We start from the raw sequence: 25580 nt of genomic DNA, 5'->3' as shown, positions 1-25580 counted from the left end.
CTCCCATGGAGTTACACTCCATATGCAGAAGCATGTGAGGATTTGCAAATTTTCCACAAGAATGTTTTGAAACCTTAAATATCACAGGCTCATGTAGCTTGTTCTGAAATTCCTAAGTTGGACACAAAGAATATCTGTGTTACCACTGGACTAACACTAACATAGTATGACTGGGTGAATAATCGGGTTTTAAGGTTCTGATTCCGTCAGAAAATTTTCTCCACAGCTCGAGTAAGTCAGAATGGAAACAAATTACTGTGTGAAATTGACCTAAGTGTTTAATGAACATCAAGTTGAAAGATTTAATTTTGATGCCAGATTCTTGTCAATGTGTATATTATATATATTGAAGTCTTCTACACACACACATATATATATATGTATATCTGGTTTAAAGGTTAAGGCAGCATGCCACTTTCAAAATGCTATAGTGTTCTTATAAAGGTTTTTATAGTACAAAAAAAATCAGTGTAACTGACAAATCTGCAAAGCATTTTATATTCCTGTACATGTTTTTCTAAAACCATGGGGGCCTTTTATTTCCCTTGTCTAATGTAAAGTCCCAGTCTGTAGTGCATATATAGTGCCTAGATAACACAGGTATATTTCTGTACTGTCAAGGCCTGAATCCCTCTGTGGCAGGTATTGTTTCTGCTTGGGAAGGATTATGGTGTGCTATTTGTGCTCACTCTCATGAGTTGTTTCTCATCTCAAAGGAAGCTGTGGGGATGGGCTGAAGCAGTGGGCCAGGGATCTAGGGTATATTTTGCATGGTCCAGAGAAGCCCAAATGCAGTCTGTCTTGGGCAGATGGTTTGAAGCTGAGTTTTGTTGCCTTCCCCTCTTTTGTGTACTTCTGTTGAAATAAAAACCCACAAAAGAGAGTGAGGTATCAATTCAGCTTGGGATTGTTAAAGGCTGAGCTTCCTCAGAGGCTTAGAATCTGTTTCTGCACAGACCATAGGCAAAGTCTAACTTGGAGAGGCAGGTGTGTTGGCTAATGTGCTTTTCAGTCCTGGTTCCCCGAGTCTCTCACTTTGGGGATGTGGCTGATTAGTGCTTTGCCTCTCATCTGTGTGCTCACAAAGCTTTCTTGTGAAAGCCTGGGGACAGGAGCTGTGTCTAAGGCATAGTCTGGGTGCAGAGAAATACTGCAAGGTGCTAATTATTGACTGTAGTCAAAAGGAAGTGAGCAGTGGGTTGGAAGATCCCTTTATGTCTGAATTTTTTTTATTCTGTATATAGGAACTCTATCGTTGTGGATGAGACTATGCTTTGGATGAAAGTAAGGTAGCTTATTTAACCTAAAGGTAAAATACCCTGTGACAAAATGCATACCTAAGTAGAACACAGTAGGAGCAAACTCAAAATTCAAGTGTTGAATACAATTCCACTTCCCTTCAAGCAGCAGCTGGTTTTATCTTTTGTTTAATTGTAGCTTTTTAAGCCAAAGATGGAAATAACAGACTGTCTGAGGCAGTTTCAATCTCCTCTTGGAAATATGGCTGTTCTGTACTATATCATTTTCTTAACCATAATAGCACTTGTATTCAGTTCATACTTTGTAGCTAATCATGCTATGGAGTGAATCTCTTCTGTCCCTGAAATTAAAATGTAAGCATACTCTAAATTCTTTTCTCCTACTTGAACTACAAGCGTTTGATTCTTGAATGTGTCCTTTCTCTTTGGAAGTATTTGGATTTTAAAATGTGGCTTTAAGTTGTGGGACTGCACCTCCTGAAAATTAGCATCAGAATTGAGGCATATCCTGATATTTCTCAGAGCAAGTAGTTTACGAAATATAGAGCAGAGCAACCTTGTCTTTGTAATGTGGGAAAAAAGTGTATATTAAGTTTTGCACAGGTATAATTTTATTTGCCTCTATAATATATTCAGTTCTGTTTATGTGCTTCATGTTATGATCATACCTACTTGGACAGGAAAAGAGTTCATCCATAGATTTTGTAAATCCTACAGGTTCCATCTGATGTTTTTTAATTCTCCAAATATAGGAATGTCATGTATAAAATGTATTTGATGTGACCTAAACGATAATCTTGCGCATGGTTTCCCCTTAAATACTTTTGATGATATGCAGGGATCTGAACGTTATCCCTTGTTAGTTTTGGTTGTAAGAGAAATAAATCATTAAAACCAGTGTGCTTTGCACTACACTGCTGAAGTTAATTGGAGGTTTGTAGTTTATAGTCAAGGACTTGCAGGATCAGTAGTCACTTGATCCTGCACATACTTTTAGCCATACTCTTGTAAACAAAATCATAATTTCAAATAGAAGCATGTTGACTATAAGTATAAACTTTGAACTCTGCTAGAGTAGAACATTTGTGCCTCTTCATTTTGCTAGATAAATGTTACAGAATGGTTTGAGTTGGAAGGAACCTTCAAGACCATCTAGTTTGGGATATGCCATGGGCAGGGACACTTTCAAGATGCCTAGACCAGGTTGTTAAAAGTCCTGTCAGATAAATCCAGGGGAGGGCCTCCACAGCTTCTCAGGGCAACCTGTTGCAGTGCCTCATCAACTTCACAGTAAAGAATTTCTTCCTATTATTTAATCTAAACCTACCCTCTCTCAGTTTGAAGCCGTTTCCCCTTGTTCTATCACTATATGACCTTGTAAAAAGTTCCTCTCCAGCTCTCTGGAGGTACAGAAAGGCTGCTAAAATATCTCTCTGGAGGCTTCTCCTGGCCAAACAACCCCAGCTCTCTCAGCCTGGCTTCATAGTAGAGATGCTCCAGCCCTCTAATAATTTGTAGCCCCTCTCTAGACTTGCTTTAAATCCATGTACTTCTTATTTTGTGGGCTCCAGATCTGGGTGCAGCACTCCAGGTGGGGACCCACGAGAGCGAAGTAGATGGAGAGAATCACCTCTGTCAAGCTGCTGGCCATGCTACTTTTGACATGGCTCAGGACACAGCTGGCTTTCTGGGCTGCAGATGCGTATTGCTGTTTCATGTCAAGCTTCTTGTCACTCAATACCCCCAAGTCCTTTTCCCCAGGGGTCAATCCTTTCTCCCCCCAGCCTGTATCTATGCTTGGGATTGCCCCAGTCCAGGTGCAGGACCTTGTACTTGGGCTTGTTAAATTTCATGGGCTCACCTCTAAGTGTGTCCAGGCCTCTCTGGATGCCATCGCTTCCCTCCAATGTGTCAACTGCAGCACATAGCTTGGTGCTGTTTGCAAACTTGCTGAGGCTGTGCTTGATCCCCCTATGCATGTTGCTGACAGCAGCATTAAAGGCCTCAGTACTGACCCCTGAGGACACCACCTGCCACTGGTCACTACTTGGACATCAAGTCATTGACTGTGACTCTTTTTGTGCAACCATCCAGTCAGTTTCTTATCCACTGAGTGGTCCATTTGTCAAATTCATGTCCCTCCAGTTTAAAGACATCCTCCTACCCTGTCATCTTATATCTGAATAATAGCATTGCAGAGAGGTCTTGCATTTCTGGCCAGTAAAATTCCCCAGGGAGTGTCTCTAATTTTTAAACCATTATATTAATGACAAATTTTACCAAAGAAGCAGCTGTTAAAGCACTTTTTATTGAGTGGCAAGTATGAAGACACTAGCTTCAGGCACCCTCTGTGCCATTCTCTGAAGCCTGCTTAGGTGTACAATGTCTACTTTCCAGGAGCTGTGAAGAAAATCTCTCTTTCACAGAGTTTGTAACCTACTGCCCTAAGCCTGCATTGGAATTCAAGGAGCAGACGGCTGCAGACTTGTTTCTTATTACTTTGGTATTTGTCTGCATAGATGCTTATATAGGTCAGGCTTTCCAAACTGATCACAGTTTGGAAGAGGAAAGGTGGGGAAGTGGGAAATGGAAGAAATTTGCTGCATTTAAATGCGATTCTTTTTTTCTTTTTTTCAATGCCTTAAGAGGCTTTGTGCCTTCTTTCTTCCTGTTTTTTTTCCAGCAGACAGGGTTGATGATTTTGACTTGCAGTTGCCACTGAAGATGTAGTGGTTCCAAATCAGGTAAATGGATGTAAAATTTGTGACAAAATCCATATAATTGTATGAGGACAGTTGGCCTGAGCCTATCCTTAGAGGTATGCTTATATTGCAGTTCTTAGAAATGGTGGTAATCCAAGAAGGATGTACCTGTTTTAGGTGACCATGTGAAGGTTTTGTGGTTTAGATCAGGTTTACCAAGCAGCTGACTGTTGTTATCCTCAGGGTGACGACTCAGGAAGGGCAGTGTTGTGTGCTTGAAACCAGAAATCCATCATGTGACCTGTTGTCAAAGTCTTGCGGCAAAAATGGCTCATCATTTCATTTATTGACATTAAGGAGTTTCAGTTGTTAATTGTTAGAGAAAACTGAAGTTTATTTCTGGTTACAAGAAATGAGAGCTGTGATCACAGTGGAAAGAAATAGTTGAACTAATTAAGCAAAGTTATTAAAACAAGAATTGCACTTGACTGATATACCAGTGGGAGATGTATTTGGTTCTTCAGTTTGGGCTTAGTATTTTCCTGACCTTAAGTGAACGAGGGAAAAAAATTGTATTACATGGCACTGGTATATAATTTACTCATCTGGTTGGGAAGAAGTTTTAACCAAAAAAGTCATCAGTGAAAACTTTGGGGAATGTACTTTTGTTACTGTTCAATGTCATTATTTATTCATGCAAGTAGGTCCCACTCTGCTGAGAATCTTTCTTGCGATGAAATTGGGTAGAAGAGCTGTGCTTTTAAAAATAGAAATTAGTTAGATGACATTAAAAATGCTAATCCTGTTATGACTATGATTTCAGTGATGCCACTGTGACACTAGTCCCTAGGCAATTTTGAGTAATGCTATTAACACAAATGTTGCCTGAACATTGGACTATGACATGTAAAGTACTGTAACATATATGGTGAAGCTGTGTGTATCCATTATTTGATTTATAGCTTGTCTTCCACATATTGGAAACTTTGGTTTTGGAAGGAAAGGTCTGTTTGGCAAGGAGTGGGAAAGGTCATCAGTTTCAACTTGTGAAAGTGCTTTTAGGCTGCTGTGAAACAGCATCAATCTTTATGCTTTATGTAGAATTATATGCGGATATTACTTAGTTTTCAGATACCTGACATTCAAGGAAGATCATAAAGCTTTCTGTTATGTTTCAATAAACCTCCTGACCTGCTGCTCTCCAACCATTAGATTTACCCAAGGGCATGCTTGCTACTGCTATTCTTCTGTTTCTCCTACATGAACAGATTGGCACAATGTATGAATAACCTCAGCCAAGCAGAAATAAAGATATAGACCTGCTTTGCTCTTCACTTTCTTCCCTGGGGCAAATCAGATACCGAGATCCTGATCGTAATTTTTATATACCTGTGGGGAAAATGCTTGAAGAAATCCTGCTGGAAGGAGAACAATTCAAGCCTGATAAACCACCGAAAACCAAACAATTCTCTTCCAGTGCCACCTGTTTCCTCTCCCCATTTTAATTTCTGAAATGATGAAAGGGCTATGTTCTTCCCCTTCCAATATCATATTAATATTGGGGAAGACAGCGCCCCTATTTTGGCTTTCTGCGTTCTTTGTAAAACAACTATGAAGAGTAGGTCCATCAGGAAGGAAAGACACACGCCTTTTCTGATGGACTGTGCTTCACAATTGTTTAGTATAGGAGACTCTGAGGAAAGTGACTTCACCAAAAATAATTGCTCATAAGGAAAAAAACCATGTATCTCCTAAGAAGTTTTGGATCTGAGACTTAAAGCATCTGACTTAATAGTTCTTGTAACTTCTCTTATGAGTAGAGAATTATTTTTGGGCCAAATATGTTATCCTTTCATAAGTTTTGTATATGCACAGTGTCTCTGTAGACATCGAATCATATTAATATTAATTTTTATTGATTTTTACTGAATTATTTGCTTCACTGAACTGCTGTGACAGTATCATAAATTTATTTTGCAGTATGTAAAATTACAGTTTTTTATATGTTTAATATACATCATGAGTTTCTCCGCTGACTGAGTTTCACTATTTCAGTTTGTACAATGCCCTAGCTGGCCACCCATTAGACAGTGAGGGGTGAGAGGCAATAGGCTTTCCAGTATTTCTGTTGTTGTAGAGTCACTTTCTGGTGTCATAGCAGAGCTTAGGGGTTTTGAAGTAGACACACTTTTCAGATTGAAGTGTCTTCCCACTTTAGTAAGCCAAAATTTTGAATTGTTATGACTTAATTTTTTTTTGTTTTTAAATTTATTAATTTTTTACTTTAATTTTATTTGTTAGAATTAGTTTCTGAATACCTATATTCAATAAATATTCATAGTGCATATTATTAAAATGTGTATTAAGGTAATAGACAGTAATCACACAGTAAAAATTCTATCCTAACAGGATTATGGTGTCCATTTTGTATACTTGCAGAGCTGGAAACACCATGATATCTACTTGATATGTGCATGAGGAGTGGTAAGATAAAATTAGAAAACCCTGTAACACCAGGAAATGGTCTTGACTTCAGAGGCTTACATCTCAATACCTGAAATTTGAGTGAATTCCAATATGTCTGTATTGGATATCTACATATGTATATTTGATATCTCTATATATTTGATTTCTATGTATCAGTATATATGAAGCTAGCTACTTGCCAAAACATACATTGGCTTTAAAATGTTGATTTTGACTAAATGGTCACCATCCAGAGTTGAATTGAACAGCAGTGTCATACCCCTAATTGTTTTGTCTTTTAAATTGCTTTTTTATTTAGGTGTCTGACTAGTTAATGTTTGATGAGTGGGGGAAAAACCCCACCAAAATATTTTTTACATGGATTAGGAAAGACAAGCTTTTAAGGGGATCACTTTGGGTAAGTAATTTTAGAAGAGTTAACTCTTTAAAGCAGTTGGAGTATTTTTTTAGAAAAAGTAAGCATACTTCAGTATCGATTATAGGTTATCCCTTCTTTTTCTGTTCATTATTAGCAGTTACTTTGAGTGATGCAGGAAACAAAAGATATTTCTCTTAACAGTCTCTGTGCAACCAGGATGTTTTTGGAAGCTTTACTCTAGATCATTTCCCTGGCATTGTATGCATCAGGAGTGACAAGGCCAGGATGTTGTTTGAACAAATAATCTTCTTTGACAGTGAACTTGTGCCTTCCTCAAGAGCTGCCTTTTCCCAAGAACGATTGCAATGTACACTTGCCTAAGAATTATGAGGGTTGCTATGGTTGCAGTTGGGGTAAAAGGCTCTGTTGTTAGAAGGATCTATGAACACCACATTCAGTATCTGCTACTTACCTGTGCTTTGCTTGTGACATATCCAGTACTACTAACCATGTCCATCATTAGGGATACAAGTCTCAAGAGTGATGCAAGTCCTTGGAATGCAATGCATTGGAATCCAGCTCATGTGGAAATGCACATGGAGACATCAAAAGCCTAGAAAAGTTGCCTTAATATGGTACTGCTAGTCCTGTTGGTGGGCTCCTTGCAGTCAGTGCTTATGGCTCACAGTCACTGTGTGTAGATTTCTTTTTATTTTCCTTCATTCCTGACTTGCAAGCCTGTCATTGCTATGAAGTGATTTAGCACACATGCATTGATTTGCTCTGCAGATGGACATGTACATGGGCTGCTGTTCCACGTGTCAGTGGCAAAGTCTGTGTCCATTGTTAAAAGATCAGGGATAGAAGCAGCCACTGTGTATATGCATGTAAAGGGAGATGGCATGAACAGCAACTGGGGTAGTTAGATGCATATGAAAGGAAAGATAAGAATGCAGTAGAACAGGTCATGGCTCAATTGCCTTTGACCCATCAGCTTGTGCCTTAAAACTTAAATGGAATTATCCAGGAGCCTAGGAAAAAGGGCTGTATTAGCCAGTCCGTATCCCCGACAAAGTGAAAATGCTCATTGCAGACCACTTTTGAAACTTTTATCTGTGATAGTTTGAAGCAATTTCACAGTATAATTATTTAATGGAGGGACGATCCCCATGAGAAACTTCTTTCAAAAATTTCTCTTCTGGTCTTCATCTTTTCATTTCTATTTCTTGTGTGTCACACTGGATAGATTTCCTTCTCCTTAGAAGTTCCATCTGTCAAGTATTCATGGATGCTTATGCTCACTCTTCACTATTAGATAGCAAAATTCCATGTGTTTAACTCCTAATCTTTCCTCATAAATCAGCTTCTCAGTCTTATCATTCATGCTACTCTTTGCAGCCTGGTGGTGAATATTACCAGAGCTGCACACATCCCTTCAAGTGGAATCACAGCTAATAGAAGTGATGGTTATTGTTTTTCTGCAGTGTGGTTTCACCTTCTGTGATCACCAGGAAGGCTTTATAAACCACCAGTAATACATCCTCAAGTCTTCTTACATTATTTCTTTGTCTGATTGAATTATTTGGATGTGTTTCTATTTCACTTGAGTTTAATCTCCTGCATCTCAGCAAGATGCATATGTGATTTGCTAGCAGTGATCCCTGGCATATGGCTCCAAGGCAGCCCACTGTTCCTTACAGCAAGGAAGAACTAGCACTTCTAATGTAAAAAACAGCATTAAATAGCCTCAAAATCAAAGTATTCCATATCTAGTTTGATGAGACAATGCTATTGCTATCAGCTGAGAAAACTTTCCTGTAGATTTTGCAGCTTATGAATGAAAAATACTAAATTACTAGTATACTAGAGTACTAGATACTAGATGTATTGATTTTATTACAGTAATGAATAGGAGTGATTTATAGTTAGAAGAAACTCAGGCTTTGTGTGCTGCCTTTAACTCTGTTTCTTCTCTTTGTTTTAAATGGGTAATTTTCCTCCTTTGAAGCTTAGTATTAAAATATTTTTAATCTTGGTTTCCATAATGGACCTGGTCTTTTGAATGTAGATCTAAAAATGTGAAGAAATAAGCAAACTAGGTTTTTGGAGGGGTTTTTTTCTGTTATTTTTTCTTTATGCCAAAGATGACAACCGTTTCAGTAGTAATTTTAACATCTACCAGGTGTTCAAAGCTGTTATGACTGAGATAATTTTACATGACATTATGCTGATGAGACCATCCTTGAGTGATTCCCACTTTTGGTTTGTACAAATACTGGTATTTGCAGATATAAATCTTAAAAGCAGTCATTCCTGCTCGAGTAGCATTTCAGAACAAGTAAATAATGACTCCAATGCATTGTCAATTTGCTTCTTGTGTATTTTGCAGCTCTCTGTGCTTTTAACCTTGCCATTGCAATGAATAGAACTCCAGGCCATATTCACAGCTCCTCTCTCAGTCATGAAATAAATCAGTTAAGATGCATCTTCCTCTTTGCATCTTCCTCTTCCTTCCACTTAAAATGCTTAATGTTTAAAATATTTATTGTTATTAGTCCTATCATTTAAAATCTATTCTATCAGATAATTTCCTATCATTTAAAATATTTACTGTTTTTCTGTTTAACACTCTGGAGTGCATTAAAACTTGTGTTGGTAGTAATTTTTACTTTTCTGTAGGTGTTTTGGTATGTTTGTCTCTAATCCTCAGATTTTAACAAGAGCAAGAAGTAAAACATCAGGGGCAAAGAGTGAGTTTGAGAACTTGTTTCTAGCCTGAACAGGTAAAAGTCTCTACTGAGAAGAATGGTGCACAGAATTGTTATTTTGTGAAGTAAGAATAAGTGAGAATTAAGAAAAGAAGAATGAGTGAGAATGAGTGAGGATAAGATAAATGACTGTTGTAATAAAATGCATGTGTTTCTGCAGATCTTTTTTTCAGAAAGGAAAGCTATTCCTTTTCAGAAATGTCATAAATGGTGTGTATTAGCAAACACAGCATGCCACTAAGGAAAGATAAAATACTCAAAGAAAAGCCCTAGTGATGCAGAATGCAGAGTATTAGCACTTTATTAATAATGCCCTAGAAATTGTTGGAACTGTCAAGAGTACAATTGTTTAGTGTTGGAAAGAACTCCTTGAGAGGATTATTAAATGGAGCAAAACTGTGTGTTTTTCTTAGTGGACTGCTACTGTATTAGTATGAGTCTTGGGTGCAGATCATGTATGTATCGAATTTTTGACATGGGGAAAGCACCTGAGCTTCAGCAGTGAATGAAAAAAAGAACCAAACTTTTATCCATTCAGGCATGATTGCAGACTTTGACCCAAGTAGTAAAAATATGGGCAAAGTTATCAGCAACTCAAAAAAAAAAAAAAAAATCATACCGTGAAGGAAAAGGAAGATTTAGGTATTGTCTTCAGAAGTCTGCTCTGTATATGAACACAAACTTCAAGCAATAATCAAGGGGATATTACCTTGAAAACTGGCAGAGTTTTACTAGGAGCTGAGAGCTTGACAACATGAATGAGCATTGCTGGTACCTTTCTCTTATGAGATGCTCACAAAAATGCTGATAAGCAGTGCTGCTGATGAGAGGAACTAGAAGAAATCTTATGTAGTGGTGAATGGATGGTGATCTAGTTTTGTCTTTGCTTTCTTATTTAAAAAAAAAACCCTCAAACTTTAAGGAGAAATAGCTTACTCTATGTAAATGTCAAAAGAGCTGACAGCTGCTGAATTTGAAAATTGACTGTTGACTGTACAGCAATGCCTAAATATTTCATCTGTTTTTTTCTTTTAAGACATTGAGCCTCTGTAGGAGAATTTTGACTCTTCAGCAAAGAGTGTGTGTGTGATGAAGATGAGTAGGAGTTTATCTAGCTGTCTAAATGTGGAAAAACATGCTGGCCTACTCATTCTTCTTGATCTAGCCTTAGCATCAAAGAAAATTTGCTTTGCTTTATGAAGCTTGCTGATGTCAGAAGGAAAAAAAATTAGGCCCAGATGGCATGATGCTAAATAGAGCTGAGTACGAAATGTGCGTGTAGAAAGAGGCCAATCAGTTTTTGCTGATCCTGTATAAGTGTGAGGAGGAAGAAAAATATTTGCTTTTCAATTAATTTTCCTTAAAGAGACCCGAACTGTGTATATCTTATAGCTGAGCAGAAGCCTACATGAAAAAAAACCACTGCGTTTAGCAGGATGGTCCTGTTAGTTCTCATAATTTCTATCTCTATCGTGTTGTATTACTGGCTGTTGTCTGGAACCCTTATTTCATGGCTAAACATGGTTCAAGCCTCTGCAGATGGGAAAAAAAAGATTAGTTTATTGCAATTGCAGGAATTGTTCTTGATTTGTTAAAATCTTCAAGTGAGCAAAAATTTGTTTTACATTTGAGTAGATTGGCTACTCATTTATCTAGAAAGGACATATATATCCACATTTGTAGGCATGTATAATTTAAATTAGGTTACTAGTAGAAGATTTGTTTTTGAATAAAAAGTGCTCATAAAATGACACTTGTAATATATTCAAGGAACAAAAGACTTAATATTATTTACTTCTCACATTTAAAGAAGGAAAACCAAAACAAAAACCCAGGCAATCTAAAATGCCTTGTATGGAGCTAAGTTTGATTTATTTAATACTTAATAGTTTATTTAATACTTTATATTTATTCCTTGATAACTCTGGGTTAGATTCTGGTTCCTTTATATGTGGCTAAAAATTAAAAATCAAGCTTATGTTTTTTATTTTGTATGTTTCTGCATGTAGTAGTGCTATACATCAGTGCTCTCATTATTTGGTTTGAATTTACAATGTTATATGCTCATAACAAGATCTGTGTTTGTGCTTTTAACTTGGATAAGAATGGTGAAAGTTCAGACCATGCTTTTGATTCTTCTTTGGGAAAGTTATCGTGTTGACTAGCAGAATTTTTGCTATATAAACTTCCAGTAATTGTGCTGATTAGTATTGCTCTGAATTATTTTGTTGATAGGTCACTGCTTGTAAAGGTCATTACTTCTTAACAAAAGGGGTTTCATTTTTATCAGACATGGAAGAACCACGCGTATATTTGCACTGCTTCATCAGCATATTCTTATTGTGTCTCTTTTGTTTGCTCTTTTTACCACTTTCTGCTGGTACATATACATGTCCTCAGTGCATATCCTTATATATGTGCTCCTTTTTCGTAGAGTATGTGATATAATGGCAGTTGTGGTTTGAGATTTCCCCTGCCCACATTTCAAAAAAGTGATAACCACAATCCATGTCAAAGAGATTTATTTTAAAGGTTGAGGGGAGGAAGAGAACATTACACAAATGAAGAGGACAAAAGATTTTTCATATGAAATATTGGGGTTTTGGCTTTATTTAATGTCTTTTAGTATATCTGAAACGAGGAAGTAAACAGAGCAGAAAGGTGAATTTCAGAGGATGTCTGTAAAGTAGAAGGATTCAGAGACTCAGAGGTTCTCCATCCATTTCCTTGTTAAAATCTGGGTACTACCCCTTTTATTCCTGAAGCAGCATTTTTACAGCATTCTGTGGATGGCAACATTTCAAAAGGAAAGAAAAAGGTGTTAGTAAGATTTACCCCATGGCCCCCTCTTTGATATCCATAACAAGTATCATTGCTCACTACGGCTCCTTCAGGCAATAAAGGTCTGTGCTAATCCTCAGTAGAAAGCCTTTAAAATACTCCATTTCTAGTAATTCTCCTCTTGACTCAACCTCTAGCTCAGAGCTGATTGCAAAGGAACAAAATCAAAACAAAAGGAATAGACTGAACAGAGTGTTCTGATGCTCTTTCAGTTGAGAAGATAAGCAAGAAGCAAAAAAAAAAAAGTTTGGTTTTGCCTGGTGTGGCATCTGGACTTGCATCTGGAAATTTTGTTTAGGCCTGGAAACAGATTATGCTCTTTATAACCACTTTTATAACTATTGATTAATTTTTATAATAAGTAGTCCGACCACAAATATGTGAGTTGCTGCCCTAAAGCTTTTAAAGTCATAATATATGATTTTGACAGGTGTCGATTTGGTTTGCCATGGTATTTAGCTTCCTTAATTGTTCTGGCACTTTTCCATCAAAATTTTTTTTGACTGGTGAAGTTTAGTGTCCTTGCCTACCACCACTTGAAAAGACACAAAGGTGGTAGCATCATAGCGTCTAGAAAACAACATGTACAGTGTGTTAGCTGCATTCATTTTGTAACCTGTTCACTCTGCTTTAGCATGGAATATGACTCTAAGGAAATATTCTGTGGAATAATACAGTGAAGAAAAATAGATTTTGTTGTGACCTTTAAGCTGAGCTTTTCTGTTCTGAACCACATTATTTTGTTAAATATGAGGGAAGTGGAGCCAGCCTATGACCTTTTGTTACCATGCAGCTTTGAGAAATGGAAAAGTCATTCTGGTCCTCAAAAGTTCCATTACAGAGAGAGTTCTTTTTTTATTTTTTTTTTTTAACAGGTAGAAAAAACCCACCAACCAACCTTGAAAAGACTTAGAATTGTAGTCCTTTACAGGACTTACAGTCCTTTACAGAAAAATGGAACTATTTTCAATATTGGCAGAAATTGAAGCTGCTTCCACAGACAGTAATATCTGAAATCAATTGCGATCCATATTTTCCTCAGCTTTTTTTTTTGATACCACAGGTACTTCATACCTCTGAGGAATGGATTTTCACCTCATCAGTCCTTTCAAGAAAGAAAGCTCTAGCAGAGACTTCTTAAATTATTTATCCTAATTTTCAGGACTCTTGTGAATCTGCATTTGTAGTTCTGTATCTTTGCTGCAATAGAATAGCTCACATTGAGCTGGACATATCTCACTAATTAAGAAATAAAATGTCCAGAGGAAGCAAAAGTGGGCTTTGTTTTAAATATTGATGTTGCAATGTAATCTTCTTTAAAACCTTTTCCCACTCTGCTGCTCAGTGCAGGGTTACCGTAGGATGGTCATGACCTTCCCTGGTGTGCCAGATCCTGTAAATAAGGACCTGTTCAGAATCAATCCTTCATTAAGACTGGAGTATTGGAGGCATGCATCCTACTCTATAGTGCTTTGTAAAACTCTTCTCATTAGCTATATATTGGGATAGATTTAGAGCACTAAAAATATTATGTGTACAAGCTATTTGTGAATTGAGATTAACCTTGAAGTGTCCATTTAATTTGTTTCTGTTAGCAGGCTGCTAAATGAAGCTGCTCCCAGGCTGTCTCCCATGGTTCTTCAGAGGTGAACATCTTCTGGAGAGTCTTGAACCTTATGTGTGTTTTCCTAAATTTATATTGAAGGATCTTCATGTAGATATTTGCCTTATCTCCTTTACCAGGGAGGATTTCACCTTTGTGCCTCTGACATTATTCAGTTCTGATCAGTGACCTTATTCTGAATATTTGTCTTCAGGCAGGTGAAGTTGCACTGTAATAAATTATGAAAGTGATGCTTTGGAAATGTGCTCCTAAGCAGGCAGACCTCAGCTAGCCCTGTATCTCTGGAGTGTGAAACCACAGTGGAATCATCCTGTGCTGAATCCTCCTTTTTTGGATGGCTTATATACTTTCAGATCATGCACTGGACAAACTTGTTAATGAAAGCAGGCAATCCAGTAAAATTTTTAAAAAGTTTTGCTAGATTTTTAAAACTACGCTAAGTGAAAAAAACCATAATGTTTTTGATGATAGTCTTAGAGTTGGAGCTGTGGAGCTATATTAGTGATGGATGTCCTGAGCTGTATGTTTCAAGTTGCATTCAGATGATGAGACAGATTGCTTTATTTTGATCAATGTGAGTGTACTTTGTAGAAGGAGAGGACTTCAGAAACACTCCTTTCTTTAAGCACTATCTAAAGACCAAGGTCTTCTGGATGGACAAATAGTACTGCAAAACTTGGATCTGAATCCAGTTTGCTGCCTTGGACCCATGCTATGCTTCCAACAGATGGGCTGAGAGTTTATAGATGATGAAGATAAATAATGTGCATGTACTGTGTCACTGACAACTGATGCTTTTCTGTTTTTAAGCCTCAGCTCCCTCCATTTAGCACTGCAGTTCTCTTCTTCTGCCTTGGGCTTTCAGGAGGAGTGAAACGCTGCAAACCATTAGTGAGATACGACAGATACATCTAAGTTGTTAATCAAGGACAAGGTAGATTGAGTAATAGAGGAAAAAACCCTAGGCTGCCAAGTTTCCTGATACAATCCTGAATGAGCAAAATCTGGAACAGCTTGACCAGCTGTCACAGCCTGGAAGTGGGCATGATGTTTGTTGTAAAATTTGTGTTCAGCTGAATAAAGACACTACTTCATGTGTCAGGGAAGTCTTATGCTTTATTGCGTACTTGCCTTTATTACAGCAGCTTCTTAGTCATAGAAGTTCTGGCTAACAAGCTCTCAACTTTTATAACTATCTTTAACAATCTCCTAACTTCTGCAACAAACTTCAGGTACAGAGTGAGGAATAGAATATAATCACTGTACCTGCCAGGATAGAATGAGAGGAGAAAAATCAAGATGGAAAAGAGAGGGAAAAGGCCGCTAGTCCATAGACCTCATGTCCTTCCTGCTGCCATGGATCGTCCAGATCTGAAGTCACCAAAAGAGAGAATGAGTATGGGACCTATCCACTTGCTTTTATAGTTTACCTGGTGCACACCTTGTGTATAAAATAGGTTTTTTCCCACCAGATGCACCATGTAATTCATGCATGTGTGTTCAGCCCTTTGGAGCCCTTCAGGAAGTGATGGGGGCAGGACTTGGGGATCTGTGGTGGTTATAGAGCTCCTTAGTGAGCTGCCCAGGACTCAACCCTTTCCTAGACATGGGCGCACTGAGCATGAATGTCAAGGCAGAAAAAGAAGTTGGCTCAGAACAGCACTTCCTCATCTCTGCAGGACACTCTTTTGCAATTGCAACTTTGCTGTTGCAACAATTAGAATGTTTGAGAGAAAACGTGCTTATGAGCTTATGCCTGATCCTCTCCAGCAGCCATTTCTCCCAGCTAAGGTACACACAATACTGAAGTCATGCTTGCCTTGTAAAGCTGTATCCTGAAAATACCTCAGAGATGATGGGGCAAGGCAGCTTCATAAGCAATTGTGAGAGGATTGTGTTTTCAGTTAATGAAGTGGATTTATAGTGCTTTTGTTCACTTTTAGGAAAGGGAAATGGGCAGGAAAGAAGCAGCACTAGTAGATTTGGGAGACCCTTTATGTGATAGTGTGGTAGTAAGAGGAGGGGGAGGAATCATCTTTAATGAGTAACAGCTAATACAGATGCATGAAGGCAATGGAAACAAGGATCTCATAAGGGAGAGTAGTATTGATGCAGCAATTGTGCATGGTGGCTTAGCAATAAAGGAAAATAGGAGGGAATATGGCAGGGTTGCAAACTCAGGTCTGTTAGTTTTTTTGCTTGCTGCTTAAGGATCAATACCTTATTAGAGAATGTGTCTGAACTGTGTGGAAGTGGGAATATTTTGTGAGCAAGGAAACTGCGGGGGTTTTCTGGCGAGATCTATCATCTGAATGATGAAGGAAGCAGGGTCTTTGGTGTGCTCTGGAGCACAGCTCCCTATTCATATTGATTTGGAGTTTGTGGTAGCAATTATGATGTGTGGTACTCGCACTGGTGTAAAACCTACCAGGTTTCAGTCTGAGCTTTTAGTTTGCCAATTAGTAGAGCTGCTTCAGTCTGCACTCATTTACCAGTTCATTCAATTGAAACTGATCATGACATGAGGTACCTGTCTACTGATCTGCTTGAATCCAGCTGATGTCTGATGTAGAGAGGAAGCCTAATTTTACTTGCCACTGACAGCTCTAAATGTGTAAATAAAAAATTACATGTAATATCTCTAGTCCTGAAACACATGTGAAGACATTCTTTTTAGTCTGCTTGTTTGCTTTCTTGATTATCATCTTTCCTGTGATGACAGAAAAAAGTCCCTGTCATCACAGGAAAGCCCCTTTCTCACAGTATCTTCCTTTGGTTTTGTGTAATATGTATTATAGGAAGGTTAAGTGAGACCCAAAATTGACATACTGAAAAATTAAGGTCTCTTTGCCTAACTGAATTCTTGTCCATGACTTGGAGTTTTCATACCATTTAGTGAGACCCCTGGAGGACCAATGCAGTTCTGTTTTGACACATGAAGAGATAGGAATTTACCTATTTGGCAAAATAAAAATACTTGTTAAAATAATAATACAGCAGTTTCTGTATAGTTTAAGTAAAAATCCAAAAGCTGCACTCATATTTTACATAATTCATAATGCCAAAATTTGTTTTCCTTTGTTTGTTGGAATTCTGTTTTAACAGTCAACAAGAAATTGAACTCCACATTATTTGTTTAATTTATGTGAAACAGGTAAGGCAAAGAAGTCCTGTGTTCACTGAAGGTTAGTTCAAGTGCTTGTAAACAGACTACATAAGTTCCACTGCACCTAAACCAAAATATAATCTTTGGAACATTTTTAGTATTGTGGCTTAAGTTCTAAGATTTGCTGTTCTGTTTGAAAAACTTGGAGAAAAAAATTTCACTTACCATTATTAGGGAGTGGATACTGGATAAACAATGATATTGCTTTTTAGCTTCCTGCCAGAATTCTCTCTACATTGCTGTGTTTTCTGGATATACATAGCTGCTGTTTTTCTTTCAACCCTAAGTGCCCATTCAGGTTCATTGCTATTTTTTGCCTTGATTCATTTCTTCATCCTCTGTTGATGCCTTTTGGTTCCTTCAAGGCCATTTTCCTTATTTGTTTGATCTGGCAGGAGGGTCTTTACATTTATCCCAAATTCTACGGCTGATAGCTAAATCTGCAACATGAAAAGATAAAAGGAAACTTCTTTTTCATCTCGCTTTTCTACACAAGATATTCTAAGGAGAAGTCTATCTATTTGCTGCTGTGAATTGATTGCTTAGTTGTACAGAAAATCATGTTGAAATATTTCACATATATTTTTTCTTTGAATGATCATGCTGCAGTGTCCCCAATTATCTGTCCTTGTGCCTTACAGTTGAATCTATTCTCATGGAATGCAGTAATGAAGGTTAGGCATACTCTATTGGAGAGCGTTAAGTTTTAGATTTTGTTTCCAAAGTAAACTACCTGGCACTGAAAAGGTTCCCCCATTTTATCAGTGCGGGCAGTTAATCACTCATGGGCTACAGGGACTGCTTTTGCTGTTTGTTTGCTCCTGGGCTGCTTCTTGTTGCTTGGGTTGTTTCAGCATATTGCATCATCCTGTCCAGAGCTCATGCAGAAATGTTAGTAATTCATCTTTGTGTTTTCCTGTGTCAGTTGAGGTTGCAAACCAAACTAACATCATTTTTCAAAATGCCACTTTAGGTGGCAAAGAGCTGAATCCTGTAGTCCTTCCTCAGCCAAAAAAAAAAAAATCATGTTTGCTGAATTAACAGTATTGAATCAGACTCAACTGTCTACAGAATTAGAGTGTTCTGAAGTTTACCACTGATTTCAGTTACTTTAGTTATTTTCTGCCAAATTTAAGAATGAACTGTACTACACTGTAGATTGTTTTTTACATGCTTGTAATATCTGAATGGAAATTTCAAATGTGAAATTTTATTTGCTTAGGTACAGATTGTCATTATATAATTGACTTGGAAATGTTTCAAGCACTAACACTTTTGACATACGTTTATGGTAATAGATCCAGTCTTTACAGTTCCTTGTCTGGGGTTTGCATGAGATTTTCTTTGACCTGCAGTCTTTAATAACCAGAATTTTGGCTGACTTGTTTGGCGGAGTGAGGAGCTAGAAGAAAATGATAGCATTCAAATTTCATTAAATAAGGTAGTTCAGCAGTGAAAACATCCTTTTAACATTACAGAGACCTGAAAGTTCACAGTCAGCTCAACCCAATAGCCTACTATAGAATTCATAAATAGAAGTTATTAATAGTGTCCTACAATTTTTAGATCATGCTATGTTAGAAGCTAGAGGATGTAATCCCCAGTAAAACATGCCCTTCTCTTTCGATTCTTTACTGTTGAAAAAGGTTTGTTTGCTTACAACTGTGTTTCTCTTTTAGTGGTGTCTGTTGATGTAAAAAGGTATTACTATTCTGTATAAACCTTGCCTTGCTTTATTAGAATACAGTTAAAATATTAGTCAGTCATGAAACACAAATCTGTAGAAAACCGTAAGGTTCTTTCTCCAGGGAGAAAAAACCCTGAGTTGTTTTTAAAAGGAATTATGACAGAGTTGCTGTTAAAGGTGTAAAACCATCATACTTACTGAAAAACATAGCAACTTTTTAATTTAATGGAAAGATTTTAAAAAAGCAGGAAATGCCCCCACATCTGTGGGAAAACGAAATGTCTTCCAAGAGTTATTTGTCTTCCACTTCCATCATGTCACAGACATTAATTAATCTTTTCTCACTCAATTGGCAGAATGATAACCTCCATCTTATAGATAGGTAAAAATGGAAAGGTCAGAAAACTTAGGAGCTAATTCTGGCAGGCTGCACTACAGTATCATTTTTGTTTGGAGAGAGTGATTTGAGTGATTCCACTGACTGTTTCCCACTTAGTCTTGTGGATTTAGTTGGAAAGACTTGGGGTGCATAATGGTACTCTCCAGTATAGCCTGCTCTTAAAGGAGTGGTTTGACTGTCTTTGCAAGATCATAGGTTCCTCTGTGATTAAATAACTCATTAAATAGAGTTATGGAAACAGCCAGATGCTTAGATGTGGTCTCACTCAGATATGGTCTGAGTATTTTCTCAGCTGCCCTCTTATCATGTGGTTTTTTGTGTTTCTGCTGTCAGTCGTGCTCAGAAGGCAGATTTAACTCCCAAGGTCTGAGGTTCCCCAAGCTGAGGTTCCCTAAAATAGAATTCTTGAACTCTTAGTTAATTTTGGCCAAGTCATCTACTGTAAGGTAGTTTAAAAAGTAACTTTTGCATTTGATAGGTAACTCTTTTATGGAGGGTCAAAACCAGCTATGTAAGATGTGAAGAAAACTTGCTCTAGATTTTCAGTGCTCCAAATAGTTAAAGCACATGCAACACCAATGCAAGAAAAATTCTGAGACATATTTTCTCATTATCTTATCTTTTCTTTGTTTTAAAAATATATTTAGGACAGGGTCTTGAGCCTGTGTTTGTGCCTCAGGGAGTTGTTGGCTGTGTAACTAGGGTGAGGGATTCCCTTTGGCCACTGTAAATAGATCAAAGGCCATACTTTACTGTGCCAAATTTTGAAATATATGTGGGATTTTTTTTTTGTTTTTGTTTTAGTCCTTGGTCAAGTTGTTTACTTTTAATATTCATAAGGTGGTATAATTGAGCCCATTAACTCATCAGTTCCAAAAATGAAAAAACCTTTCCTGATTTTGGTTGTTCTCCAAGCAAAGCTGAATGGACTAACTTACTTTAAAAAAAGTGCAAAATGAGAGACAATCTGCCTTTGCACTAAAAGCAGAATGTTAGATGAAATCAGGTTTTTTTGTCAGGAAAGCAATATGGAGGGTTTAATTCTTTACTTTGATGGGTCTGCTATTCTAAGGACTCAAACAAAAGCAGCACTACTTTTCCACAGACGTTAAAGGAGTATGCAATATTCCGAAGGTGTGTATAAAATGCTTAAAAATTTGGGTTTCATTTACTGTACGCTTTAGCCAAGGCATATTAATGTCTCATTAAATGTGTGAACCAAAAATGTAATATATGGAGTCTATAGAGTGGAATCTCAGTAGATTATCCCAATCAGTTGCAAGTAGTGAGCCATGGGATAATACCTTATGAATGAAATTATCCCGTCTGTTGTATTTAAAATAATTTTGAAGAAAAATATCTTGGTCATGACATTATCAGTGACATTAAGAAATTTCCCCTAACGTGGGAAAAAAGGAGTATGTTTTCTACAAAACCTTTATGATTTTTCTCTGAGTGAAGTGCTGTATATAGAGGAGGTTTCAAAGTGTACAATTTCTATTTTCTGCTACAGCCTAGACAGAAATGGAAGTAGAGCAGTTGTTTTCCATTTGGGAATGAGATCCAAAAATCCTGATGCTGTAGAGTATTGTAATCAATTAATAAATTAACATGAAGCATCATCTCTGTCCTACCCAAGACTTCTTGACTGATAACAGCATAATTGCTTGAACTGTAAGAGTGTGTAACATCAATGTATTTTAGGGAAGTGTATTTGGTCCAACAGGTGTCTTACTGAAAACTTCCCAAGCAGAACTGACTCAAAATATGTGAATATGTGTTCTGCCAAATGAGTAAAAGGGTTTTTAGAGCTTATGAGAATGTAAATAAGGTATACTGTGTAAATAGTGTAAATATCTAAGTATGTGAAAACTGCTGTGGGCAACAGTTGGGTTTTGGGTTTTTCTAAAGTAGGGAGTAGGTAGGGAGTGAGTAAGTAGGGAGTAGGTAGAACTTTTCTGCTGCACTAAAGAGACGTTAAAAGGTGGTTTAAAATTCCTGTACTCAATAAATAAATGTTCTTCCCCATTTTAGGCACAAGGGGTGGTTAGCTATCCTGTCTTAAGTTTTATTGTCGTAGATGCTGTAATTCTTTTCGTAGTACATCTGGGGAAAGCACACATTTGAGAATCATAAACAGCTGACTCCAGTTTTATAGTGGTGACATTATGAAATTGTGACAGCTAGCATAACTTGATATCTGTTGCTGACCTTTTCCAAAGAAATTTAGTGTTAGAATGCTGTTGGAATAATTTCTTGTTTAATACTGTGTGGAATTTGAAATTTGTTGATGAATCAAGGCCTAAGGCAAAAAAATTATAAACTGATGCAAGTGTGAATCAGCCTCAAGAAATTCAGTTTTGAAATTGGTTTGGATCATTATTTGTTGTCAGACAAACAGGATTAGCTAGAGGCAAGATAGGTCTCCATGTGTGGAGTGCTGTTCTGGTTTCTTTAGGTTGTTCATGTCTACTGCACTCTGTTATTGCCGTTCATGTTCTTCTGTGCCTCTGTTTCAGATCCTTCTATTTCTCCAGTGCAGAGACTTATTTATTTAATAAAGCTTGATATTCTAGGACAATTAAATTGTAAAAAATTATAAAAATGGCAGCGGGTGTTTCATTTGCGCTGTTAGACACAAAAGTGTTTTACTGTGCTTACCTGTGTTTTGTTGTTTCCTTACCTTGGAATTGTGTGTATGGGGTAAATGAAAGGATAAAGACTATTTGGTGATGCTGATTCAAGTTATAGACAAAGATGTTACTTTCTACCTTTCATTTTGCCTTCTGAATAGGGAAATCTTCTGAATTTCTGCTCATCCCCTCCACAGGGATGTGCAGGACAGATTATCCATGCTGGCCTTGTATGAATCCAAGTGATGTGGCTCTTAGCTACCACCATTGAAGTTGCTCTTGGCTTTCTGCCAGCTCCAGGTCTCTTGATATTTAATTTCATACTGAAAGGAAGAATAGAATGAAGAGTAATGATAATGTGTCATGCTTTAGGACGGCTGTTGCTTCCAGGTATGCTCAGAAAAAATTCGGCTGTTTGAATTGCAGCAGTTGTTTCCTTTGGTGCTTTATAATGATTTGAGCTCTTTGCCTGAAGATATTGTCCCAGGTACCCCCCTGACACGAGGTCATATTCAGTGTTCTGATTCTTCTCTTCAAAGCATCTAGGAGCAATGTGTCCAAGGAGGCCCTGCTTTGATGTGGTATCCAACTGACAAAATTCTGCAATAGATCATGACAAAAAGCTCAGATCTTGTAAGAGGACAGTTGATGGGCTTTATTGCTGATATGATTGTGGATAGGTGCAGATCCACTGCCTTTAAGAACCTAGTATAAAATAATTTCCTCTTTAAAATAATTTTTTCCGGTGTCATTGCGGCACAAAAAGAAATTCTAAGTGTGCGCTCTTGTCTTCTAAGAAAAGCAATAGCCAGATGGCAACAGTGCTCTTAATGTGTGGAGGTGCCCTAATGATAAACCTGGTATCATACCTAAACAGACAAACTAAAATGCCCAGAAATCATCCAGGGTATAAATCAGGTCAAGACCTACTTCACACCTTCCAATAGAAGGTGTAGATAAAAATTCTGTGTCTTCTGTAAATGTTACGAGACTGAGCACTCCAGTAGTTTTTTATAAAAATGTAAAAAGGTAACATTTAGCAAATGTTCATTTGCTCAACTTTGAGACTAAATAATCTTTCATTGGATAATTTACTGCAATTTGCTGATTCCCTGCTCTCTACAGTCAAAGTGCTGTGTGTTGCAACTTGTGGTTTGGTTCTTTCAGTTCTGTTTTGGTGGCTTTTGGGCACACAACTTGGCACTGTCTCTGGTTGCAGACTGAGATGGGCTGTAAAAAACTGTGCAGCCTTGTGCACCTCTTGCAGGGCACTGGGGAGGGAGAACCCTCACAGAGATCAAGCGCTGATGCTCAAATGTAAGCAGAACTGCTAAACATTCTAAAAGTATAAAAATTGCTAAACAGAACTTCCCAAGAAAATTAAAAGTATCCTTCTAACCTACTGGTTAGCAATGAAGTCAAATTGACAAGCAAATGGTTCTCTATTCTTTTATTTGTTTGCTGTCTATTTAGGTGTTGTGGTCTTTACACAGGAGTTAAAATGTGAAGTGTAGGGTCATATAGTGTTAAAAGTATCTATGGAACAGATTCTGCCTCAGACTATAAGGGTGAAGTAAATATTTGGAGAAGGTTGAGGTAATTCTGTGGTGAATATGTGTTTTTCTGATGTTTTTTTCTCTGCTCTAAACTTGGTATCTGAAAGCTGAGAAGTCTTCTTTACATTGGTCCTTTTCTTTACTTTTCTTTTATACTTGTGTGTGAGGTTGTTGTTTTTGTTTGTTTTTATTTTTTGTTATTGTTGTTGTTGTGGTTTTTTTCTCCTTTCTGGTCTTTTTCTGGTGTGTTAGCTCTGTGTGGATAGTTTTTCCTAGGTATCATCTGCATTCCTTCCCTTTTACTTGTTTTATTTTATTTTTATTTATTTATGCATATCTCACACTACATGCTCATAGCATCTTTTGTGTTCCACAGCTGACTTAATTTTAATTTTTGAGAGATGTTAAGCACACAAAAGGACCAAAATAGGTGGATTAGATGGACAACAAGACAGGGCAGTCAGTTTACAAAAAATTCCAAAACAAATGTTGTCAGCAAACAAATGATAACTCCCGACACATCTTACTTTTATAGAATTTCTGTATATTTTACACAGATGCTCAATATTTATCAGTTTCACCAGCCTTTAAATGGGACCAATTGCTTTGAAAAAATGGATTCAGATTATTTTGTTTCACTCTACTGTCTAATTAGCAATATGTCTTCTGCTCAAATGCTATTTTGTAACTTCAAGGATGAGGCTTAGTAAATTGTGACCTGTGCACTCTATGTCCCATCAAGCAGTGGGAAGTGCCTGATTTTCTAGCAAACCAATACTTTCCAAAGTATAATAGTGTCAAGACTTTGCTTCACTGGAGGAATGTGGAAGTCAAAGCTGTAACTGCTTTGGTCTTGCAACGCGAAGGTTAGTACAGTCTAGACCTCCTTTGGTAGAAATTATAGCTTGAATCAAAGCTGTCAGCTCAGAAATTCCCTGTTCATAACCACTTACCTTATGTGCTTCCTGTGTGTGGGAAAGGATTTGTTGAGGGGTTTGTGGCATGGCTATGGCTCATGAATGCCACAGGTTCCGTGCAGTATGGATGAACAATAAAAAAGGAACAAAAAAAAGCTAGTATGAGAACTGACACAGACTGTGGCACATCTAGTGAAATGCTTGTTGAGGTCATTCTACAGCAGCCATTTAGGTAAGCAATTTATTAGATATTCAGCTTACCCTGAGCGTTCTCATCTCTCAGTTCTGAGTCTCTAATGTGCTGAGGCTGAATGAGCTTGCATTGAATGTGTGTTTAAGGAATACCACACAGCCCAATGTTCTGGTCTGTTAGAGTTACTGACTTCTAGTTAAATGCAATTAGCAACCTTGACTGGGCTTGATGGACCGGCTTTGTGAAAAAAACTTCCTGTTTGGGAGGTAATTTGGAGCCATGCCACAAATACCTTTAAACCCTACTCAAACATCCTCTTGTGCCCACTCTGCCTTGGTAAATCTGAATCTTTTCCTTACCTGCCATGCTTTATATGAAATACTCTATACATTCTTTTCTCATTTGCCTTTTTTTTTTTTTTTTTAGTGTTTTCATTGATTAGCAATAAAGTGCACTAAGACCAGGACTTTACTTTTTAGGTTTTCAGTTCTTCTAGGAAACAAGATTTTGCACAAGAGGCACACCGTCATATGAACAAACAACAACAAAAAATGTTTACTCCTAATAAAGTGAATTTGGACCTTGTTCCAGTTTTTGACACTTATGAGCAATGCCTTTGCAAACTAGCAGTGTGCAGGATTGTTTCTGAATGTAGGTTACAGAGGATCTATTTTCAAAAAAAAGTCTGCATTCTTGCTGAGATCCCAAAGATTAGAAAAGTAAATGATCTGGAAATCTAAAAAATAAAAGTAAATATGATGGAGTGGAAGAACGTGATATCGAATATATTCTGGATTTTTGCGATATTGTTTGTAAACATGACCAATCCCATTTATCATTGAAATGAAACATGTCTAAATCTACAGGGTTTGGATTTCCTTATTTCCTTTTTTCTTTTTTTTTTTTTTTCTGGGAAGCTGCATTGACTTGTTTAATTTCATTCCCTTTTACCATTTTTTTGAGTAGACCTCTAATGACAGCAGAAACCT

Source organism: Motacilla alba, chromosome 4, assembly GCF_015832195.1.
Source record: "Motacilla alba alba isolate MOTALB_02 chromosome 4, Motacilla_alba_V1.0_pri, whole genome shotgun sequence".
NCBI lineage: Eukaryota > Metazoa > Chordata > Aves > Passeriformes > Motacillidae > Motacilla > Motacilla alba.
This window is presented reverse-complemented; position numbering follows the sequence as displayed.